The following is a 17009-nucleotide window of genomic DNA, read 5'->3' on the forward strand; positions in this document are numbered from 1 at the left end:
CCTCCCATGGTCATGGGTGTGAAACTGAAAGTTTCAACCCTCTAATAACCTGGTTGGTTCTCCTGCCAATCAGCCCCCATTCTCAGGTGGGGGTTCAAAAGTCACCTCATTAACATAACAAGAGACCTTTGTCACCCTTAGCAGTTAGAAAATTCCAAGGGTTTTAGGAATTCTCAGCCAGAAATGGGACAAACACCAAATCTATATTTCCCATTATAAATCACAGTATCACAGTCACAAAGCCAGTAAATGGGACAACTGGGAATCTAACCAAGCTCTCTGACTTCAGAACCTAAGCTCTTGGTTGCTAAGATCTGCCTGGCTGGAAGGCGGGATCTGTTTAAAAAAAAAAAAAGGCCAAAATGGAGTCACATTTGCTAAGCCATATTACAAAAGCAAAACTTAAAAACTAACTATAATTGCAGTTTTAACCTCTGCCAGGAGTAGAATTTAAACCAGTCTGGAACTTTCTGGTCAATACTAGTGAGGCAATCTGCATGATAAAACCCTTTGCCATCCTCTTCCTCCCCCAAAGAAGGTGACCAGGCCTAAAAAGAACCCTTTCTTTTCTTTGGTGAATAACACTCCTGCCACACTCTTCTGCATATAAAAACTTACCATTTTGTACAACCTGGTCTGGAGACCTTCTAGTTGCTAGATGGGATGCTAGGATGCTATCCCATTCATAAATTGCTTAATAAACTCGATTAAGTCTTCAAATTTACTCAGTTGAATTTCGTTCTTTAACAGACCCCATGGCCTCTTACCAGCAGCTACCCCTGAGAAAGACAGTGTTAAGGGGCAGAATCAGATGGGGCTCCAAAATGACTCACTGGATCAGAGAGGTCCAAAAACAAAGAAAGGGGAGTTGGAATGGGCTCATGGGAGGCAGTGTCTGGCATGTACCAGAGATAGTTGCTAATATACATAGTGGGCTTTTTGGTTTGTTGTCGGTATGCTGTGCAAATTCTCTTGATTTGCTTTTATGGTGTATGGTGCATGGCAGAGTGCCCTGGCTTAAAGGGCCAGATGTGGAACTGATGGTTCCTGGATGTTTGAAATATTTTGATCAAGTCAAACTGGCTTGGTTGGAAAGTTGTGTGATTATCCACTTGCTGCAGGGCATTGCAAAAATCTTCTGAGATGTGAGAACTGCTGAGAACCTGAGCTGGGAGAAACCTGAGTATTCTCCAGCATTAGGGTACGTTGTAATCTTTATTCTTTAAATGGACTGATGAGGATTTGACTCCTATGAAACTGGAACAAGGTGGGAAGTCTCCTCAGGAGCTTGGGCTTCTGAAAGAGCACTCTGCCACCCTTTGCTATCTCAGCAGGCAAGAGGGCATGAGATGAGGATGAAGCTGTCACAGGAACCAGGTGCCTTTCTGTGAGCCCAAAACAACAGCAGCACACCTGACTTTCTCCAAAGAGGAGAAACTGTCTTAATTCACAGCTAATAACTTTGATTCAGACAAAGTGAATAAGACTCATCTCTATTTTCTTCAAAAAAGTACAACTACATGATGCTGTATTATAGATTAATTAATTGTCTCTCACCATTCCTCACCTGCTGTATGCCCTAAACACTTCATGGCAGCAGGGACTTCATCTTGTTTGTCACTATAGCACTATGCCTAGAACAGTGCCTGGCACATTGTAGGTCTTCAATAACTATCTGTTAAATAAATGAAGAAAAAGAGAAATGGGTCTTGGAGGAGGGAGGACAGGGACCCATAGACAGATACTTCTGAGAAACAAAGGATAGTTGTTAAAAACACAGACTCTGGCACTAGACTGCCTGATTTCAAATCCCATCTCTGCCACTTATTAACTAGGAGACCTTGGGCAAGTTGTTTAACTTGTGCCTCAATTTCCTTATCTGGAAATGGGGATAATAGTATCTATCACAGAGTTGTTGATAGGATTGAATGAGTTAATAGGTATAAATACTTAGAATAGTGGCTGGCACATAGTAAAAGCAATATAAATGTTTGCTACAATAATAACTAGTATTGTTTTGGAAAGGTTAGTGCAAAAAAATCCAAAGTACGTAGAAGGAAATAGGTTAACATTCTCCAAGCAGTTGCTATACTCCAGGCACTCTGCTCCTGAGTTACTTGCACTACTTCATTGAATCCTCACTAGATGGCATTATTATCCCATGTGACAGATGAGGATACTGCATCCTAAGTCACACAGAGTTGAAACTGAAACACTGTGCTGCATCCAAGTTCTTCCCACTCTAAAGTACCGATTTTAAGCTCCAAATCACAGGGAAGTCCTATAGCTCTTTTCACTTAGAACTTTATTCTCAGCCCCTAGCAAATAGTGGGCACCCAAAAATAGTCGATGCATTTGACCGAATGGTGAATAAAACCATGCTTTTAAGAGCAACAGAAAGGGAAATTTCAACCAACGACGAGGTAAGAAACTAGGAATGCTATGGAGGCTGCTAGTCTGAAGTAGGACCAAAGCAGACCTGACTGGGCAATCCAAGCCTGTCTGAACTGGAATGAGGAGGGCCCTGTTACAGTGCCCATCAGAAGCCAATTTGGGTGGCTGTCCGTGGGCTGGATGTTACAATTATGTTTTTAAATTAGAAAGAAAACCATAAGTACATGAAATATATTCTATTTTTTGGTGATTTAACTTTTTTTAAAGTTTTTTGGGTTGACAATTGTTAATAAAGTTAAATAGATTTCAGGTGTACAATTCTGTATTACATCATCTATAAATGACATTCTGTGTTCACCACTCAGAGTCAGTTCTCCTCCCATCACCATATATTTGATCCCCATTACCCTCATGTACCACACCCCACCCCCCTTGCCCTCTGGTAACCACTAAACTATTGTCTGTGTCTATGAGTTTTTGTTTCTCATTTGTTTGTCTTGTTCTTTTGTTGTTTTGGGTTTATATACCACATATCAGGGAAATCATATGGTTCTCTGCTTTTTCTCTGACTTATTTTGCTTAGCATTAAACTCTCAAGATCCATCCATGTTGTCACAAATGTTCCTATATCACCTTTTCTTACCGCCGAATAGTATTCCATTGTGTATATATACCACAACTTCTTTATCCATTCATCTATCAAAGGACATTTTGGTTGTTTCCATGTCTTGGCCACCATAAGCAAAGCTGCAATGAACATTGGAGCACACGTGTCTTCATGTGTAAATGTTTTCAATTTTTTTTGGTAGATACCCAGGAGAGGGATTGCTGGGTCATATGGTAATTATATTTGTAATATTTTGAGGAACCACCACACTGCCTTCCATAGCGGCTGCACCAGTCTGCATTACCACCAACAGTGTATGAGGGTCCCTTTTTCTCCACAGCCTCTCCAACACTTGTTACTATTTGTGTTGCTCATAATAGCCATTCTGACGGGGGTGAGGTGGTATCTCATTGTGGTAATATTTGCATTTCTCTGATGATTAGTGATGTTGAGCATTTTTTCATATGTCTATTTGCCATTTGTATGTCCTCTTTGGTGAAATGTCTCTTCAGGTCCTCTGCCCATTTCTCAATTGGGTTGTTTGTTTTTTTGTTGTTGAGCTTCAGAGTTCCTTATATATTTTGGATATTAGCCCCTTATCAGAGGCACTGTTTGCAAGAATCTTCTCACATTAAGTCGGTTGCCTGTTTATTTTGTCGATGGTTTCTTTTGCTGTGCAGAAGATTTTAGGTTTCATATAGTCCCATTTGTTTATTTTAGCTTTTACTTCCATTGCCTTTGGAGTCAAATTCATAAAATGTTCTTTGAACCCAAGGTCCATAAGTTTAGTACCTATGTTTTCTTCTATGCGGTTTATTGTGTCAGGTCTTATGCTTAAGTTTTTGATCCATTTTGAATTAATTTTGGTAATTGGTGACAGATAGCAGTCCAGTTTCCTTCTTTTGCACATGGCTATCCAATTCTCCCAGCACCATTTACTGAAAAGGCTGTATTTCCTCCATTGTATGTTTTTTGCATCTTTGTCAAAAATTATCTGTCCATATTTATGTGGTTTTGTTTCTGGGTTCTCAATTCTATTCCATTGGTCTATGTGTCTGTTTTTCTGCCAATACCATGCTGTTTTAATTATTGTAGCCCTGTAGTACAAGTGAAAGTCAGGGAGTGTGATACCTCCAGCATTGTTCTTTTTTCTTAAGATTGTTTTGGCTATTCGGGGTCTTTTGTGGTTCCAAACAAATCTGATGTTTTTTTGTTCTATTTCTTTAAAACATGCCATTGGGATTTTGATGATTACATTAAATCTGTATATTGCTTTGGGTAATATGGCCATTTTAACTATGTTGATTCTTCCAATCCATGAGCATGGAATGACTTGCCATTTCCTTGTGTCTTCTTCAATTTCTTTAAAAAATATCTTATAGTTTTCAGCATATATGTCTTTCACATCCTTGGATAAGTTTATTCCAAGGTATTTTATTCTTTTTGCTGCAATTGCAAAAGGAATTGTTTTTTGTATTTCATTTTCTGAGACTTCATCATTAGCATATAGGAATGCACTGGACTTTTGTACGTTGATTTTGTGGCCAGCAACTTTACTGTATTCGTTGATTGTTTCTAATAGCTTTTAGGTGGAGTCTTTAGGGTTTTCTATATACAGCATCATGTCATCTGCAAAGAGTGACAATTTAACTTCTTCATTCCCAATTTGGATGCCTTTTATTTCTTTCTCTTGCCTGATGGCTCTGGTAAGGACTTTCAACACTATGTTGAAAAGCAGAGGTGATATGGGACGGCTCTGTCGTGTTCCTGAATGTAGAGCAAAGGGTTTCAGTTTTTAACCATTAATTATGAGAATAGCTGAGGGCTTGTCATATATGCCCTTTATTATGTTAAGGTGTTTCCTTCTATACCTATTTTATTAAGTGTTTTAATCATAAACGGATGTTGTATCTTGTCAAATGCTTTTTCTGCATCAATAGATATAATCATATGATATTTGTCCTTCATTTTCTTTATGTAATGTATCATATTGATGGATTTGCAGATGTTGAACCATCCTTGTGCCCCGGGGATGAACCCCACTTGGTCGTGATGAATCATCTTTTTTAATGCATTGTTGTGTTCGATTTGCTAGAATTTTGTTTAGGAGTTTTGCATCTGTATTCATCAGAGATATTGGTCTGTAGTTTTCTTTTTTTGTGTTGTCCTTACCAAGTTTTGGTGTCAGGGTAATGTTGGCCTCATAAAATGAGTTAGAGAGTACTGTCTCATCTTCAATTTTTGGAAGAGTTTGGGCAGGATTGGTATTAGATCCTCTTTGAAGGTTTGGTAGAATTCACTAGTGAAGCCATCTGGTCCCGGACTTTTGATTTTGGGAAGGTTTTGGATGATTGATTCAATTTCGTTATTGGTCAGTTTAGATTTTCCAGTTCTTCATGGTTCAGCCTAGGAAGGCTATATGTTTCTAAGAACTTGTCCATTTCTCCTAGGTTATTGAATTTGGTGACATATAGTCCTTCATAGAATTCTTGGATGATCCTTTGTATTTCTGTGGTGTCCGTGATAACTTCCACTTTTGCATTTCTGATTTTGTTAACTAGTGTCTTCTCTCTTTTTATCCTAGTGAGTGTAGCCAAGGGTTTGTCAATTTTGTTAATCTTTTCAAAGAACCAGCTCTTTGTCACATTAATTTTTTCTATTGTCTTTTTGTTCTCTATTTCATTTAGTTCTGCTCTGATTTTTGTTATTTCCTGTCTTCTGCTGACCTTGGGTTTCATTTGTTTTTCTGTAAGGTGTAACATGAGGTTATTTACTTGAGATTTTTCTTGTTTCTTGAGATATGCCTGTAATGATATAAATTTCCCTCTTAAAACTGCTTTCGCTGGATCCCAAAAAGTTTGGTAGGATGTATTTTCATTGTCAGTTGATTCTGTGTATCTTTTGATCTCTCCTCTAATTTGTTCTTTGATCCAGTCATTCTTTAAAAGTATGTTGTTTAATCTCCATGTATTTGTGTTTTTTTCCTGCTTTCTTTCTGCAGTTTATATCCAATTTCAAAGCCTTGTTATCTGAAAATATGCTTGGTATGATTTCAATCTTCTTAAATTTGCTGAGGCTGATTTTATGTCCCAATATATGGTCTATCCTTGAGAATGTTCCATGTACACTAGAAAAAAATGTATAGTCTGATATTTTAGGATGTGAATTATGTCCATTTCATCTAATGTGTCATTTAGGGCTGCTATTTCACTATTTATTTTCTGATTGAATGAACTATCCATAACTGACAATGATGTATTTAATTCCCCTAGTATAATTGTGTTTTGGTCAATTTCTCCCTTTAGTTCTGTTAGTAGTTGCTTGGTATATTTTGGTGCTCCCTCATTGGGGGCATAAATATTGATGACTGTTATGTCTTCTTGTTGTATAGTCCCCTTTACCATTATGAAATGTCCATCTTTGTCTCTTGTTACCTTTTTCACCCTGAAGTCTGTTTCATTTGATATCACTATGGCTACACCTGATTTTTTTCTCTGTACCATTTGCTTGGAGTGTCAATTTCCACCCTTTCACTTTCAGTCTATGCTTATCCTTGTAGCTGAGATGTGTCTCTTGGAGACAGCATATGGTTGGGTTTAGTTTTTTGATCCAATCTGCTACTCTGTGCCTTTTTATTGGTGAGTCCAGTCCATTTACATTTAGGGTGATTATTGATATGTGAGGATTTCCTGTCATTCTATCTTTAGTTTTCTGTTAAGGCTGTGTCTCCATTGTTTCTTTGCCTTTTTGTTGTTGTCTGTTATTTCTGTGTGGTGGTGTTCTATGATGTTTCCCTGTGTTTCTTCTTTTATTACAGTATATATTTCATTTCTGGATATTTTTTAAGTGGTTATCCTTAAGTTTATGTAAAAGAAAGTTTGATATTTAGAGTATTCCAGTTTCTTCAGCATGCTTACTTTCTCCATTCCCATATTGTGGTTCAGGCCTTTACTCTCCCTCTTTTTTACGTTTTGGTTGCCACAAATTGTCCCTGTTGATGATGGTCGGATAACCTCCTTTAGTATTTCTTGTAGTGCAGGTCGTGTATTAGAAAATTCCCTCAGCTTCTGTATGTCTGGAAAGGTCTTTATTCCTCCTTCATATCTAAAGGATATCTTTGCTGGATATATTATTCTTAGCTAATTATTTCTCTCTTTCAATAGTTTGAATATTTGGTTCCACTCCCTTCTGGCTTGTGGAGTTTCTGCTGAGAAATCTGATGATAATCTAATGGGCTTTCCTTTGTAGGTTACTGTCTTCTTTTCCCTGGCTGCCTTGAGGATTCTTTCTTTGTTGTTGATTTTATACAGCTTCAATACAATGTGCCTGGGAGAAGGCCTGTTGGGATTGAGGTAATTAGGTGTTCTATTTGCTGTTTGGATTCGAGGATCCAGTTCTTTCCACAAGTTTGGGAAGTTCTCATCAACAATTCGTTTGAATATATTCTCTGTTCCCTTCTCTCTTTCTTCTCCTTTTTGTATGCTCATTATTTTTACATTGCTCTTGCTCACGGAGTCAGAAAGTTCTTGTAGAGTTCTTTCATTTCTTTTAAGTCTCAAGTCTCTTTCTTCTTCCATCTGTGTAATTTCCAGGTTTCTATCTTCGATGTCACTGATTCTTTCCTCCATATGGTCAACTCTACTACCGAAGCTGGTTATTTCATTCTTAATTTCCTCTATTGAGTTCTTAATATCCAGAAATTCTATTTGGTCTTTTTTTAAAATTTAAATCTCTTTCGCAAAATACTCATGTTGTTCTTTAATTGTGTTTCTGAGTTCATTAAACTGCCTTTCTGTGTTTTCTTGCATCTCGTTGAGTTTTTTCAGAACTGCAATCTTGAATTCTCTGTCATTTAAGTCACATATTTCCACATCTTTAAGTTCCTTTTCTGTAGACTTTTCACTTTCTTTCTGAGGTTTCTTGTTGCCTTGGTTATTCATGGCAGTTACTGATTTATTACTTCTCTCCCTAGACATCTACAGGAGTGGCTTCTGCAACAGGTTGATAGGAAGAGGTCTTTCTTTTGTTTTCCAGTGCTTGTTGGTAGAATGTTTTATTTTCTGTCCGACTCAGCCTTTTTTTTTGTCTCTCACATGGTAGTGCTATGTTTTCTCTGCACTATTCCAGCTTCTCACACAATGGGTGGATTCCCTGTGAGATGGGCTTCTTCTCTATTAATAGGTAGCTTGGGTCACAGGACGCAGTTTCCGTGTGGGTATGAGGAGAGCTTATGAAGTTCCAAAGCTGTTCCTGTACCAGGTTCAGAGCCCGTATTTTTCAGCAATTCTGTTTACTGCTGCAGGTATCTGCCCAGATAGGTGGGGCCAGGGGCGGGGTTATTTGTGAGAGGTGGCCCAGAGCAATGGTGGAGACCACCACCACAGCTGGTCCTGCTTCCATAGCTCCCTCCCATTTGCCTGAAGTAGTTGGGCTGTTTGCAAATCTGTGTCTGTGGTCCACAGTTCTCAGAACAACAAATATTCTGTTCTTTTGATCTGACATTGCTACTGTTCTGCTTCCTGCACTGGGCAGGTGGGGGCGGGGCGAGCTCTGGGAGGGTCGGGAGTGGCGTCTAGTCTCAGTGCCGAAGGCTTGCGTTCTGTGCTCGGCAGTGAGGGCTTAAACCACTGTTTTCAACCGTTTTCCCTCAGTCTTTTCTCCGAGTTCTCTGCCATGAGCTTTGGGTTCAGCTGTGTTATGCTGCCGCCTGAGCCCTGTGGGTTATAAGCAGATCCCTAGCAGTCCGAGTTCTTCCCTGTCCCACAGCTGTGGTATTTCTGGGATGCAGCGAGGTCAGAGCAGTGAGCTAGGTCTGCGTCCTACGCCCGCGCTTCTCCATCTCCGCACTTCTTCCTTCCCTCCTACCCTGCTCCCGGGATTCGCCCACCTTTACGTGAATTTACTAGTGGGCCTTTTCGTCTTCCTGTCTGCTGTGCAGGGAGTCCTTTGTGGAGTTGTTGTTGTTTAATTAGTTGTAAATTTCAGGGGAGCTTTACAGAGGCTCACCTCACGCCGCCATTTTGATCTCTGTCTCCTCCCTGTTCTTTTAATACCTAACACATTGACGACAATTAAAAATTGAAAAACAAATTGTCATAGCCAATGTTGGACAGGTTAAGGGAGACATTGTTCTAGTGGAGTTATATATATTTTTTTACCTTTCTGAAGGGCAATTTGAGAATACACACCTAAAGCTTTAATATGTGCATATCTTTTGACCCAGCATTTTCACTGCTAGGTATTTATCATAAAGAAATAACTAGGAATGTGCAAAAAGATTTAGCTACAAAAACAATTGTAGCTGCAAAAATTGGAAGCCATTAAATATCCAAAAATTGGATACTAATTAAACAAATTATGGTATAGGCATAGAATAGAAAATTATGCAGCCACTAAAAATTATGTTTTTGAAATGAGAAAATGCTCATGATATCGTAGTATTAAAATAAGAAAATAAGATATGAAGCTGTGTATACAGAGTATAATCTCAATTTCATAAACAAAAGTACATTAAAAGACTAGAAAAAATACATTTAAATGTTAGCAATGATTATCTCTGGGTGGTGGCTTGACAGATAATCTTTACTTTCTTTGTTTTAGGCTTTTATGTCTTTTTCCAAATCTCATACAGTGTGTATGTGCTACTTTTATAATTAGAAGAAACAACAACACAGAAACTGTATTAAAGAAAACATTTAAGCTTGTCTCTGAAAGCTAATCTTTGATTTAATTTTTTTCTCTTCAAATTTAAACACTGTCATTTCCTTTAGGAAATGAGGAAAATCATTTTAACTGTCTGGTGGGAGAAATTATATAAAGGCAACTTTTTTCCTCTGGTATGTGGAAAATATCCCAAGATAAAAGTATTCCAGTGGAGCGTATTCCAGACTGACCCTTCTTTGAAAGGCTTAATGTTACTTTTTAAAACTGTTTTATCGAGATATGATTCACATACAATAAAATTCACCCATTTAAAGTGTGCGTAACTCAATTTTTTTTACCATATTGACAGGATCTTGTAGCCATCACCATCTAATTCCAAAACATTTTCATCACCCAGAAAGAAAATGCATGCCTGTTAGCAGTCATTCCACATTTCCCCCTCTCCACACCAAATGGCAGCCACTAATCTATTTTCTGTCTCTATGGATTTGCCTAGTGTGGATATTTTGTATAAATAGAATTACACAATATGTGAGCTTTTGTGAGCTCTCAGTAATATGTTTTCAAGCTTCATCCATGTGTTAGCATGAATCAGTACTTCATTCCTTTTATGACTTAATGATATTTAATTTTATGGATCTATTCATTTTATTTATCCATTCATCACTTGATGGATATTTGAGTTGTTCTCAGTTTTTGGCTATTATGAATAATGCTGCTATAAACATTTGTGTATAAGATTTTGCATAAAATTATGTTTTTATTTTCCTTGAGTATACAGCTCGGAGTGGAATTGCTAAGTTATATGGTAACTCTATGATTAACCTTTTGAGGAACTACCAAACTATTTTCCAAAGCAACTGCACCATTTTATACTCCCACGTTACCTTTTATCCAATAATTCTTACATGTGCCCTACGAAATATGTACAAAGATGATCATGCATAATAGCAAAAAGTAGAAACAGCCAAATATCCATAAATAGAGGACAATTAGTTCAATTATGATACATTTAGATTATGGAATACTATGCAGCTACCAAAACAGAATGAGGTACTATATATGTATATATATGTTCTTTTTGGGAAAGATATTCATGTATATTAAATTGAAAAAGCAAGTTGAAAATTAGTATGTATGGTATTATTTATTTGTATAAAATGCAATTATTACACATATTCATATATATATATATGTATATATATATATATATATATATATATATATACACTCTGGAAGTAAAGCAAACCTATATATATATATATATATATATATATATATATATACTCTGGAAGTAAAGCTAGGAAATTGTTAACTGGTTACTTCTGAAGAGTGGGACTGGGATTTGTTAGTGGTAATCTGAAGTGTGGCATGGGGAGGGAGGGAAGCTACTTTTCAATTTAAGGCCTTCTATACATTAAATTTTTAAGTAATGTGTATCATTTTACAATAATAAAAATCTTTAAGAAAGCCTGCATTAGTTGAACTTTGCTTTTCCATTGGTGTAAACAGTTTGATTTTCGTTATTTGAAGGAGACATTCATTTATTTATTTTTAGTTTCATAGGTTTGTATTATTTTTAAAATTTTATTAAATTTATTGATATGACATTGTTTAATAAAATTATGTAGGTTTCAAGTTAGAATTCTATAATACATCGTATGTATATAGCATTGTGTGTTGACCACCCAAAGTCAAGTTTCCTTTTCTCACCATATATTTGGCCCCATTTACCTTCTTCTACCTCCCCCATCCTCTTTCCCTCTGGTAACCACCATACTCTTGTCTGTGTGTATGAGTTTTTGTTTGTTTGTCTCATTTGTTCATTCGTTGCTTTCAGTTTTATATCCCACATATGTGTGAAATCATATGGTTCTCAACTTTTTCCATCTGACTTATTTCACTTAACGTGATATTCTCAAATCCATCCATGTTTTTGCAAATTGCAGTATTTCATCTTTTCTTATGGCTGAGTAGTATTCTATTACATACATGTACCACATCTTCTTTATCCAATCATCTACTGAAGGACACTTCAGTTGTTTCCATGTCTTGGCCACTGTGAATAATGCTACAATGAACATAGGAGTACATATATCTTTACGGATAAATGTTTTCAGATTTTTCAGGTACATACCCAGAAGAAGGATTGCTGAGTCATATGGTAACTCTATTCTTAATATATTGAGGACGCTCCATGTTGTTTTCCACAGTGGCTATACCAATTTACATTCCTAGCAGCAATGTATGAGGGTTCCTTTTTTTTTTGAGTTTAAATGTGTTTTATTTCTAGACAACCTACATGACATGTTTTTCCTTAAAAAAATTGCTTCTGATCCAAGTAAATCAACATCAAAACAAATGAAGAGTTCAAAGTAGCATCAGTCCCATCTGTCCTAGTCTTGGTGTATGAATGAAAAGCAACAGTCAGTTATGATGATGACAGGTGATGGATCCCAACGGCCAATTTTGTTAACATTTTTCCATTTCTAAACCATCCTTAAAGAAAACATATATGGGGTCACACCATCCTCATGGTAGTCCAACAGAGCAACCATGCCATCTCGATTCATGTTTCTGGTCTCTGTTCTTCAAGTTTCCCTTTGATTGATTTCATGTAATCTTTGATGTACTTCTTGTACGCTTCTTTTGTGAAGTTAGTTTCCTGCAAATGATGGTTCATGACAATAGCAATACCAGTGACTACTGTACTTTCTGTACCTTTATCCCCAGAGGCATTTCCACCAATGAGCGAGTCATCAATGTTACCCTCTGTCCTGCTGACCATCTTCTCCTCCACCTCCAAGCGTAGCCAGTCCATGGTCTCCTGGATCTTGTAAGAGTTGGAGAACATCTCATCATGGCTGATGAGGTCCCAGTAGAGGATCATGATGGTGGCTGGAAGGAGACAATGCTGGTGCTAGCTTAGCAGGAGCTCAGAGTACATGATGCAGCCTGAGTGGCGCTTGGGGGTAGGGAGAACGAAAAGCGAGGGTTCCTTTTTCTGAAGGATGTACATATTTAATAATCTCTAGCACCTGATTATAGTATAGAACCTCCCCTACATCAGTAGCCCAGAATTCTTTAACCTTGCAAAGGATAGTGGACCAAATTTTAAGAACTAACCCCGTTTGTTTTTCTATTGTATCCAGAAGGGTAACTCTATGTTATCATGAAACATGTTTCCAGTCAAAATTTATGGCTTGTAAAAATTTCATTAAAAGCAGAACCCTCAAGATAAAAGTAGGAATTATTAGAGAGACAACATTGGGATATATTTGTTGGTAACCAATTTTTGATAAATTACATTTTCTGAAAAAGCGGATCAGCAGAACAGTTTGTTGTATGACAAAAATTTCTACAGTCATTTCTGGATTAGAAAAAAAAATACTTGAACCATTTTAGACCATGTGCTTACACACAGAATTTGATCATTTTAAGAGTTAGTTGTTGACAGAAAACACTATTTCTGCCCTTTAAAAATTTTTGTATTAAAAACCCTTTGCATTAAAACTCCTGTAATAGGGAGAAGGTAGACAATAGTGTTTGAAGTAGTTGCCCTTTCTGTTAATGGGAAAAAGTGGGTGGCCTTAGTTCTCAAATTCAGAGAGCCACATGAGATCAACAGCTTGGTGCCTTAGGTATAGTCACGATGTAACTTGCTTGGTTAAATATCTTACAATGGATTGACTTCATTAAATCTTTTAACTTGGTTTACATACCCTTTTGAATTCAAGAAATTCAATCAAGTACCTACAGTGTGCCAGGCATATGTTAATATCTGAGGTGGATACAATTATGAATGAGACTAAATTCCCATCCCAAAAGCACTCATTTTGGGGCTATTTACAGCTAGTTTATTAAGTTTGCCCTTTTTATTTTAATGCATATCTTATATGAACAACATTGGTTGTGTTTTTGTTGAGCTTTTAATGGCTTAAGATGCAACTGGAACACTAATTAAGTGGTTTAATTCATCTCAGGAAAACTGTAGGAGTCACCTGGGGAATGGTCCAATGTAAAGCTGAAGCCTCTTCTGTTATGCTGTAAGCAAAAGAACTCAGGCTATGTTCCTCTGCCTCTCTGCCTTTCCTTTCAGAAGACCATGAATCCACACACCTTAGAAGAGTTGTGTTTCAGCAAAGTTTTCTAAAAGTAGTTTTATGAAAGGAATCCTATGTTCCAAAAAGAGTGAAATGCATGCATTTTGACTGAAAAAGAAAATGGCTCTCATCTCTAATATAATTAAGAATGCAGTAAATCTATGCCAAGAATTACTTCTTCCACATCATGTTAATGCTTCTACTGGTTGTACCTAATATCAATGTCATTTTATAAACAATAACAACAACTGCAACAAACCCACCAGAAAAGGGAATTCACAACCAAGAAGGACTTTAGTGGTTCCCCTCTACCTTCCTTTGCTTCACACACTGTTCTTACTGTAGGAGTATCAATCCCTGAAACTTTAATACATATGCTGTTTTTCACCAGTCTTGAACATCCTCAGCGTTTCTAAATATATATCCAAGACGATTCTATTATTATTTCTGGCACCTCTCACATCACTTGAATTTACAGTCCTCTCTTCAGACATTTTCTGGTAATACCAGAACAGTCCATTACAATATTCTTGATTGAAGAAAACAACATCTACAGGGAGGGACTGCAATGTCCCTTCCTTATTCGGCAGTGGTTGCTCAATTGCCATTTCTGCTGGGAGAGGGTTCCATGTTCTGCAGCTAGTAGTGTTAACCAGCTGTCTTATGAGGAGCGACAAATGCAGAACCTCCAGGCCATGGTTTGTTAAATGGCATAGTTTAAGAGTCTTAAAGATGGATTTAGCCATTGTACTAAGAACTAGGTTTGTTGGGGAACTTAGCCAGCCTAAATCAAAATGGAAGAATTACCCCAGGTGAGCACATTTGACTTGTAACTGAGAAAGTAACAGTGGCAACAATTCTCTGGATCTTGTGTATCTTGCAGAGGTAAATTTAGGTTGAGACTTTTGGCCAATGGCAGCATGATTTTTGGTAATCAAACCAGCATGGAGGTAGGCTGGGGAAGGGAATGGTGAATGGGGGAACAATTTTCCTGCCCAAAATTGCTTTCTCTAGGCTTGGCCCTTCCTAGATGTATAAACTTGGGTGAGTTATTTATCCTCTCTAAGCCTCAGTTTCCTCTTTTGTGCAGTGCAGGTAATAATCTCTACCTTGTAAGATTGTTTTGAGGACAGTATGTAAAACAATCTGTTATATAGTAAAGCAGTTGGAGACAGAGTTTGGGGTATGAGATGTGCATTAGGGATCAACACCTGTGAAAGGAATGGGCAGGGAACAGAATTAGGCAGGGGAAAAAGTCAAATTACATTGCAGAGCAGACAAAGCTTTGGGCAACTCTGGAGGGAAATAAGGAAGGAGCATTGCCTATCTGAGGGCCCCTGTGTACTCCTTTAGTCCAAAATGGTCATGCCTTTATAACCCTGCCTTGCTCAGTCACTAGATACAGGCTGCTCCAGTAAAGGGGAGATAGCAGGCTTTGTAGCTGCAGTAGACCCTGAGGAAGCTGATGGCTGGAGGCTGACACTCCTTGTAGCTGGTTGGCAAGGCCTCCTTTGGAGGGAGATTTGGTGGGCACATCTACCACACACAAAAAAGTAGCAGTCATTATAAACTCTCATCTGTAGAAGTATTACAATTTACAGTACCACTTTTATTGATATTCGGCCACCCTTCTCTGTGTATTTTTCCTTATAAACATTTTGTAGTAAGACACAAGGTATTCTAACCAAGAAAAGGTTTGGGGCCTTAATATATGTTATTCCTTTTGCCTGAAATACTCTTCCTTAGAGCTTCTCATGCCTGAGATAATAAACATGAAGAAAATAAAACTGTAGTTGTGTTTCCCTGCTAATCCCCATTTCATTTTCTTTTCTAGCATTCTCATTGCTTTTCCTGGGAAATATCTTAAATGCCAAACTTTTTAAGCTGCCACTCAAGCATCTCTTTGATCTGCCCGCAACTTACCTTTGTACACTTCCAACTTCTGTACTCCACCAGCCTCCAGGAGATTGCACTTGCCTCTGTTCCGGAATTAGGAGAATTACCTCCTACACTCATCCTTTCCTGACGCCAGGCTGCCCTTAACTCTTTCAAATACTACCCCTTTCTCAAGGAAGAACTCAGGAGCGTGCCCAGTTTGATGTTTCACTGATCTATATTGGCTCAGAGTAATTGCTCCCTTTTTGAATTAATAGTTCTTATGCTCGAATCTACTCATAGTATAAAGCCTTGCAATGCCTCTTTTTTCATTGCCATGCATTGTTATTTAATTCATTATGCAGATATTTATTGAGCATCTTCTATGTTCCTGGCCATGTTCAAGGAACTAAGGATACAGGAATGAACAAAGAAAGGCAAGTTCCTGTTCTCAAGGGGAATTTATTCTAGTCAGTGGAAATAGACAAATAATAAGCAAAGGAATAAATGAGATAATTTCAGGTAGTGATAAGTACCATGAAGAAAGAAAACAGTAAAAGAGGGGTCTCCATGGTTATTGATGCAGGCATGGAAGTCTCTAAGAAACAGCATTTTATGCAGAAGAAACAACAAATCTTAAGTCCCCAAGTCTCCTGTTTTTTAGTTAGAGTGTAGGGTCTTACTACTGAAAGGCTTATAAGGAAAAATACGTAGAGAAGGCCACATGGCATCTGGATGTTGAAATAGCTAAACTTTACAGTGATTACTGCATATATTCTTTCATTTGCTTTATTTTATTATTGTTTTTCATTATTTTATTTTTGTTTATTTTTTAAATTAAGGTTTATTGGGTCACAATTGTTAGTAAAGTTACATAGATTTCAGGTGTACAATTCTGTAATACATTGTCTATATCTCACATTGTGTGTTCATCACCCAGAGCCAGTTCTTCCATCACCATATACTTGATCCCATTTACCCTCTTCTAAAGGCCCCCTCCCCTCTTATCCTCTGGTAACCCCTAAACTATTGTCTATGTCTATGAGCTTTTGTTCCTTCATATGTTTGACTTGTTCTTTTGTTCTTTTCAGTTTTATATCACACACATCAGTGAAATCATATGGTTCTCTACTTTTACTGTCTGACTAATTTCACTTAGCATTATAATCTCAAGATCCATCCATGTTGTCACAAACGATACTATTTCATCTTTTCTGCCCACCGAATAGTATTCCATTGTGTATATACACCACAACATCTTTATCCAATCATCTATCGAAGGACATTTTGGTTGTTTCCATGTCTTGGCCACCGTAAACAAAGCTGCAATGAATATTGGAGCACACATGTCTTTATGGATAAATGGT

At 37.5% G+C, this 17009-nt stretch overlaps 1 pseudogene across 1 annotated transcript; it reads right to left on the reverse strand.

Annotated features, from left to right (window-relative positions):
• Window positions 1-12136: 12136 nt before the first annotated feature.
• On the reverse strand, window positions 12137-12554 carry LOC308495290 (translationally-controlled tumor protein-like; annotated as a pseudogene). Its single transcript has one exon. The product of its transcript is annotated as a translationally-controlled tumor protein-like (transcript).
• Window positions 12555-17009: the final 4455 nt, after the last annotated feature.

This window comes from Rhinolophus hipposideros (assembly GCF_964194185.1).
Source record: "Rhinolophus hipposideros genome assembly, chromosome: X".
NCBI lineage: Eukaryota > Metazoa > Chordata > Mammalia > Chiroptera > Rhinolophidae > Rhinolophus > Rhinolophus hipposideros.